Here is an 8,327-nt window from a genome sequence, read left to right as displayed (position 1 = left end):
AATGAAAAACTGAACTGTTGTTTTCTCCCCTCTTGGCAGGGCATCCTTGAAAAGAAAAATCCTAAAAGCAGTCTGTCCATCCATGCATTTGTGGTGAGAGCACTGTGCATGGAAAGGAGAGGGTCACCATGGCAAACTTTTCTCCGGGCGGTGCCATGTGTGACATGGAAACACAGGATGTGGAGCTGTGTTTCTTGGGGGGTCTGTGGCACAGGAGAGACTCTGTTCCCTCGATGGACTGAGTATTGATTGTCTGGAGGGTGGAAACCTGATTTGGCTCCAGATTGTGTCTCACTGTGGTTTGTTGGAGTTGGGTGGTGGGGGGGGAGGAATGCTTTGCAAGGTTTTCATTTGATCTTTGTGTGGTCTTTTTTTCCTTTTTTTCCTTTCTTTTTCCTTTTGTAGTAGTAGCTTAATAAAGTTTTTTTTTTTCCTGTTATTAAGCTTGAGCCTGCTTTGCTCTGTTCTAGATTCCACTTCACAGCATTCAAGGGAGGGATCACATTTTCATGGGGGCACTGGCATTGTGCCAGTGTCAAACCATGACAACTTCTAACAATTTCCCACATGGAAGGCTTGTGGATTTTATGTAGATGAAATTGTGTGTTTCCAATATTCAAGGCATACAGAAAACTCACCTGAATGTCCCAGGCACACTGCTGCTCTGGGGCTACTTGCAGTACCTCTTTCATAGACTGAGTCACAAAGCATTTCAAAGAAAAGGTTATATTTGCACAACATTGATAAAAGTCAAGAAGAAAAGAGTAAAACCAATTGTCTGACCTGCTGCTCTAGTATCTGAAATGGCTCCAGCACTTTAGGCATTTACGCAGCCACGAAGCCTCCAAGTCACATCAGCAGACTGTATCTCCATTCCTGTCACAGCATTACCTTTTGGAGACTCTTGGTTAGTGTCTCCTGGAAGGCTGCAACCTCTTCCAGAAAGCTTCCAATAATTGCATCTTTTCTGCTCATTCACTGTGGTACTGCAATTTCATCCTGTCATCGGTGAAATACTCACAATTTCAGCAGTATTTAAGTTTGGTCTGTAGTTGCAGAGTTGTAGTTACACTGATAGCTTCCAGCAGAAGAATAGAAGTATAGCCAGAAATCAGTAGTCAAGAGCTGATCACTCCCTGTAGTGCTGACAAAGGTTTCTTCTTGAGTATTTTTCTATACAAAGGAAGATGGAAGACATCATTTTGGGGCTCCCTGCAATAGTAGATCCACTACACTATAGAAAAAGGGGGCAAAGATGGGCCAAAACGTTTTACACACTACTTGGAGAGATGCAACCCAGGTGAGAAATCACAGCACCACTATAAAGCTCCTCTAGATTTGTGGAGATGAACTCACTTTGTGATTCCAGCAAGTTTCTGTGTGCAGATACAGAGGCATCTGATCTGGGCTAATGCACCAAACAGAAGCAACACAGTTCTGTGTGTTTTCTGCTGTGTACTAGCTCATGATTCCCACAAGGAAATCCTTGTACTAGGATGAGGGCAGCATCCTATACAATGAAGCAATAATCCGATACAAGAAAGACAGTGGTTCTACTGATGGACAAATAAAACACTTTGAGGATTTTAAACTCAAGGACAGTGCTGAAAAATAAAATGGTAATAAACTGTCTGAAACAAGTGCACTCTGGAAATTAAAAGAAAGGAATGAATCTTCATTAGAGTGAGCTTCAGGAGTATCTTGTCCATAGGCATAGTAGGGGTAAACAGAATGATTTCAAAGTCAGTCTTGTCAGGAGCAGTTTGTGACAATGTGGAACTGCTCAGGATTCTTGACTTTCTCCTGCTCAGCTGCAGGGTGACACACCTGTATGCAAATGCAATGTGTGCTACTTGGGAGTGTTTGTGCGTAAGCCTCTCACAAGTACATTAGGCCTTTATTTCCTTCCTAGGGAATACTAAGTAAAATTAAGGCTTCTCTTGAAGATGACTTTTCTTGAAGATGCTTTTGATTTAATTGTCATAGATTTAAAAGATTGCCTAAACTCAGGGATGATGATGACTGTGGTTGACAACTCTGATTCTTAGCTGCTTTCTCAAAAGGGCATTGTTCACCCATGCAGGAGACAAAAATTCTTTGCTGTGCAGTGGAAAATGTGAAATTCACTATCTTCACAACTTAAGACCACTGTAAATTTCACCTATTTCTTTCTCCAGTGCAAGACACTTTTAAAATATCTTCTCTATATGGAGCTGCAACTCTTAAAAAATATTTTAAAACCTCCCTAGCCCCTTAGAAATTGTCTCCCAGTACAAAATACTAAAACTTGGTATGCTTGAGTATATTAGCCATGATGACAATATAAGACTTCTGTGGTTCTCCTACATTACTGTTTCCTACATAAATTTATTTGCTTTATTAAAGACAATTTTTTACTCTTCAGTGCTCTATGTACTTCCTGAGGACTACATACAGCGACACACTTGCAGATATGCGTGCTCTCCTCAGACACAAGTTTGAAAAAGTAGAATTTCTAATGTTCCTGATGAATGTGACCAAAAGTCTCCTAATATTGTGGGATATTGTAGGTTGGCAGCATTGAGTTGTTAATAGCTAAGAAGCTAATTCATTAATGAGACTGTAAAGAGCAATAAAAACTTTAATTTGAAGTTACAGTCTGTACTGCTTGTTTTCAATGACCTACTTTTTTCTGTAAGGATTTTATTCCTTGTGCTTTTAAAACACCCCCATAATGACAAATCTTGTAACTTAAATCCTACTTCTGAAAAGTTGCAATTGAAGGTACCACAGAACTTTTATTTTTATTTCTTATAAACTGAACCACATACCCTGTTAGGCTTCCAGGCTATTTTTAGGTGGTTTCCATAAAAAGATTTTTAGGAGATAGTAGATGAGGTCTACCCTCTCCCTGACGCATAATATTCTGCAAGTGTATTCTTAGCAGCATGTTCTGACAGATTACAGCTTTCTAAAGGGAGATGGGAATTGCTTGAGGACAGCTCAGAAGCGTGACTACACACTTCTCCAGCACGTCTGGAGATGGGGTTATTAATAACAACTGCCAAGGCCCTTGCTTGCCTCAGCAGCTTGTAGACAGCAAAGGGGAGACTCATTCAGTCTGTATTTGCTCAACAGGAAGGTTGTTCTTTCCCTTACCTCTAGAGATACTATGGAGGCACTAATGCTGAGTTCCAGACCTCTGAGACTTCATATCTCTGGAAACCTGGAAAGTTTTGTTTCTAGGTTGCTCTCTTACTGAAGATAAACCATCAACCTGCTCTTACTGCAACAGTGAATTACAAACTTCTCCAGGAAATGCTCCAATTGATCAGATGGCTGAGTTATAGTTAGGCTGCAGAGGCTATGTAGTGATAAGGGCAGGACTATGTTGGTTGGCTCTGTTTTAGAAGAACAAATTTATAAATCAGAGATATCATCTGCACTGGTGTGGGTTTTGTGTGAGCAGTTGCACACACACAGACACAGAGCCCTTCTGAGAAATGGAAAATTAGGACCTGGCTGTTGTAGCTCTTTTTCCTGCAGTAGCATATTTAGGAAATTGTTTCTTAGGAAAATAATTCAGGCTAGATCATTGGCAAACTGAATATAATACACATTTATTATTTTCATAGAAACCAATGTTTCAAAATATTCCTAGGAATAAGCATTTGGCTTCTTTTATTTCCTTTTAAACTGGCAAGGTACTACACAATCATACGTAGAAGTGGACCTGAATTTGTGAATGGATGGATGTGTTTCATTGCAAAGTTGTGTCTTAACAATGGGGATGGATGGGTCTCCACTCCTGAAATGCTGTATCTTAATTTCTATGAGGTTATTCCTATAAATGTAGAAATCAAATTTCTAATGAGACACTATAGTTTAGTTATGGTCTTAATTCTCAAGTTTTCTCAAGTTATGTTGTAGACAGACAGATTTCTGTTTTAAGTCAGTCTATAAACACCCAGAGAAAATATCAAGGCTTATGTCAGTAGGCCCTCTTTATTCTTTAGCATATCTCACACCATCTCATCACTGGTCCATCCTGTTACTGATAAGGAGGCAGCTGCAACTGTAAATAACATATGACAAAATGACAGTGCCTCAGCAGTCATATGTAGCCTAAATATTTTGTGTTCCTGTTGATTACCATAGTTCAAGGAAACAATATTGTCTCTATTCAAGCAGCCACTTAATGAAAAAAATCAAATATTATTCTCTACAATGAAGGCTCTTACTAGGATCCTGTGGGAACTCAAAATGTCTCTCAGACATTTTTAGAGGTTCCAGGCCTTGGTCAGAAGCATTCTAGACCCTGGCAGACAGCTGAAAAACAACTGTGATTTTGAGTTTGAGCCATGGAATGAATTACCAACTTTGGAGGTGGAACAAGCAATCACAAAAGGTTAGATAGTATAGTATAAGTAGTTACGAAGTAGAGGGGAAATTTTTTTAGTATTGTACAGGGGGGTTTTAGCACATGTACAGGGGGGTTTTCACTTTGTACATGGGGGTCAGAAGTTCTAAGATGGAGGAAAGTGGGCTGATCCCATCCTTCTTCCTTCTTCTTCCTTACCTCCATGTTCTTGGTGATGTTGGCACTCACAGATTGGTTTAGAGTAGAAAAACACTTGGCAACGTAGGTAGTAGGTATTGGGGAATAATTGTAAACATGTTATACGTAATATATCTTATAAAAGATAGCAGCAACCCTGGGCGGAGGGAGAGACGAAGAAGACAGCAGATAGAGAGGATGTCAGGGTGTGTGTGTGCCTCTACCCAGGCCACTGATCAAATAGCTGCAGTCCAAGAACATAATCTGTTAGATAACTAGCAATAAACTGCCTTGAGACCGAACAGCTAAGCCTGCGGAGTTTTTCTTTGGAAGCACGGGTTGGAGGAGGAATTTCACCACCACATGTGGCCCCAAAACAAGGCTGGGGTTCCCACAGGATCCCATTTTGATGTTCTAAGTTGGTAAAACATATAACTAGTGGTGTTTTTTTCTTCTCTCAGTACAGTTTCACCCAGTCCTACCAGTTTAGATAATTCTGAAATTGTCCAATGACACTTTAAATTACTGCTGAATGAAAAACACTGCACTTCTGTGGCTTAGTTTCCTCCTTTGTACATAGGCATCATAGCAACTCTTGTGGAATTACTCTGGGATTTACTGAACATTTTTAATATAAAATTTTGATATTACTGTGAATATTCATTCCGTATGTGTACATACATACATCTGATTTTTGCTGTAGAACAGATTTTCTACAATATTTGGCAAAAATATAGAAATGCTTTTATGCAAAAATAAAGAATCTGGCATTTGAAAGAGAGTTGTAATTACAGTAAAACTTCTATAAGATTGCAAAGAGGGCTAGGAGGAGGAAATAAGATTAGTCAGCCACAGGCTCAGCTGGCCTGGATGCACCCACTCAGTGAGTAAGTCTGGTAATTTGATGACAGCAGAAGCTGTGACAGGAAGATGGTCAGCAGCTGTATTGAATTGTTCTGGGTGTATTAATTAATTGCCTAATTGCAATTACTTCTTTACCTTCCCTGCCTATAGTAGCATTATAGAACACTTTGTTGGTGAATAAGGTGGTTGCCTAACTTTGTTCTTGGAACCACTGTAATTCCGGCAATGATGTGATAATCACAGATTTGTGGGAGGAGGATTGTGTTGTCCATCCTGGCTTTTGTAGTGGTGCAGTGGGATAAGATCAGCTCAGCCAACAGAACAGGTCACTGCTGCGGGAGGGGATGGTCCTACACCTGCACCTTCTCACTCGGTTTCCAGCTGCTTCTCTTGTGCCAGCTCTGATGCCTCAGTGAGCTGGTCAGAAGGGTAACTTAGCAAAAAAAAAAAACCCAAAAACCCAACAACAACCCCCTATACTCCAGTAGATACATAGCAATGACAAGACTGGATCAGGAATGTAGAGCAGGGAAAGGGAGCTGGACCTCAGTGCTTCCTGCAGCTTCTCCTAAAAGCTGAGGGGCATCTAAAGCTAAATTAATTACTCATGGATACTACAGCATACAACTTCACTCCCACTTCTATTACCTTTTGTTGTCTGGGGCTTGCCAAACCCCAGTGTAAGACAAACCAATTCACCAGTCCAGCAAAAGACTACACTGAATGGCTGTTTTTCTGCCAAGTTAGTATTGCATCAGCTCAACAGAATGAACAGTGGGGAAAATGCTATGTGTAAGGAAGGAAGGTAGAAGGAGTGAGGTAGGAAAGGGAAGAAAGAAGTCCTGTTTTTAAGAGGTTGACTCAGCTGCTTGGTCTACCTTAACCTCAAGTATGTGCTTCCACACTATCCCTAGTGCAGGGGACTATTGAAAGTCCTTTTCTCACACCCTCAGGCATGGGTTCCAATCTTGTTTATGCTTCACCTGTAGAGCTGTGTGGCTGCCTGTGGTTCACAGCAGCTCACTGCTCACCCAGGAACCACTTGTGCTTTTGATCAGCTTGTCTTAGGTGAGAGATCATGGTGTGAGCTCAGGGAACAGCAGTGTGTGGCAGAGGAGGAGGGCAGCAGCAAAGCAACTAAAAAGTGGTGTGCCCTTGACATGAAACTATACAGTCAATAACCCGCACTGTGGAGGCAGGCCTTGGTGGAGTTGGGCTGTAGGAATGAATGCCCATTTGAATGGGGACTACAGGTCCCCAGTCTACAGTTGGTATTCTGGAGTAGCCAGTTTGGGTGGCTTTTCTAGCCCAATATGGATACTCGGATCTCTGCAGCAGTCCTTCTAGGAGCTAAAATAGCTTAGGGGAACAATCTAAATTTTTGTAGATATGACAACAGAAATCAATGTATTTGTTCACTGCCATCTCCTGATCAAGTGGACTTCAAAAGCCCTTTCATAAAAGAAGCCAGAAGGAGAGGTATAATGAAAACTTTCAGGATGTGACAAACCACTTATGCAACAAAAGCTGTCAAAACATAATAAGCCAGATTGACTTAACTGCAACTTCAGCTGACTTAACTTCTTGCTTCAGCTGTAACTTCCAGCTGAAGCAAGATTCCTGGTCTACAACACTTGAAAGGAGACACTGAATTCAACACCAATGAGCATTTATTTGAGCCAACTGTGTTCCACTCAGCTGTTGTGTCTTACAGACTTTCAAGAAACTTTTGGCCCATGCTTTCTTCCATGCATGCCAGTCCTTTAATGGAATATTCTGGGAGAAGTGTAAAAGAGAAAAAAGAAAAAGGGGGTGAAGGCAGAAACAAAGAAAGAGAAGTAATTCAGTATGCACTGTAACAAAATACATCATTTTCCAATAACTTTTGTCTTGAGAGTATGGACCAATGAAGATGCTTTGAAATCTAAATAAGTGTTGGAGTCATGGAGTCTTTCGCCTAGATTTGCAATTGCCAGAGAACTTTACTTTCTACCAGAGTACACAGAAATTATGTCCTGTTTTAAACCGGAAGAAAACACTTGATAGGGACTCATATGTACATAGGGTTCTATTCCTTGCTGTGCTGCTGACCTGCTGAGCAACCTATGGGAAATTAGTTCATCTTTCTGTGCTTTTACTTCCCATAAATAATGACATACATTCTTAGATGTTACTATTACTATCCATCCGTAGTAATGTCCTAGTATGCTCGTGCAATAATTATACTGCAATGTTTACAATATTCCTCTTTCTGCTGAAAAAGAACAAAGGTTTGCTAACTAGGTGTTATTAAGACAAAGATCACAGAACTGTTAGGGAAGATCCTATTTCCACCTTCCCTGCCCAGGCAGGGTCACCAGGAGCAAGTGATACAGCAACATGTCCAGGTGGGTTTTGAGTATCTCCAGAGAGGCAGATTCCACAACCCCTCCGGACAGCATCTTCCAGTGCTTTGTCACCCTCAACATAAAGTTCTTCCTCATGTTGAAATAGAACTTCTTGTGTTTTAGTTTATGGCCATTGCTCTTTGTCCTGCTGCTGGGCACCACTGAAAAGTCTGGCACTATTCTCTTGATACCCACCTCTGAAATATTTTTATGTATTGATGAGATCCCTTCTCAGTCTTTTCTTCTCTAGACTAAACAGGCCCAGCTCCCTCAGACTCTCCTCGTTAGAGAGATGTGCCAAACCTCTCATCACCTTTGTGGCCCTTTGCTAGACTCTGCCAGTAGTTCCTTGTGTTTTAGGCACTGATGTTCTAAGGTAGCTTTGAGACAGGTTTAGGAACACTCACAGAAGCTAAAAGTCAGGGACGAACAGACGCTTGGCGCTGACAGCGCACGGCCCCGCTGACGGCAGCTCCTCAGCGCCCATGCCGGGCGCGGACCCCACACGCCCATCCCTGTATCCTACGTTTCCCGGCGCC

At 41.4% G+C, this 8,327-nt stretch overlaps 1 long non-coding RNA gene across 2 annotated transcripts; it reads right to left on the bottom strand.

Moving 5' to 3' along the window:
• Positions 1-150: 150 nt before the first annotated feature.
• LOC146763492 (uncharacterized) lies at positions 151-8,317 on the bottom strand. Of its 2 annotated transcripts, none has more exons than XR_014952314.1 (2): positions 8,196-8,317; positions 151-1,173 (listed from the first exon to the last, which is right to left on the bottom strand). It is a non-coding gene; the product is annotated as an uncharacterized LOC146763492 (long non-coding RNA). The 2 variants fall into 2 exon arrangements; XR_014952315.1 differs by having other exon boundaries at positions 151-7,177; positions 8,196-8,302.
• Between the last annotated feature and the right edge of the window lie 10 nt (positions 8,318-8,327).

This window comes from Lonchura striata, chromosome 1A, assembly GCF_050655825.1.
Source record: "Lonchura striata isolate lonStrDom1 chromosome 1A, ASM5065582v1, whole genome shotgun sequence".
NCBI classification, from domain to species: Eukaryota; Metazoa; Chordata; class Aves; order Passeriformes; family Estrildidae; genus Lonchura; species Lonchura striata.
This window is presented reverse-complemented; position numbering and strand designations above follow the sequence as displayed.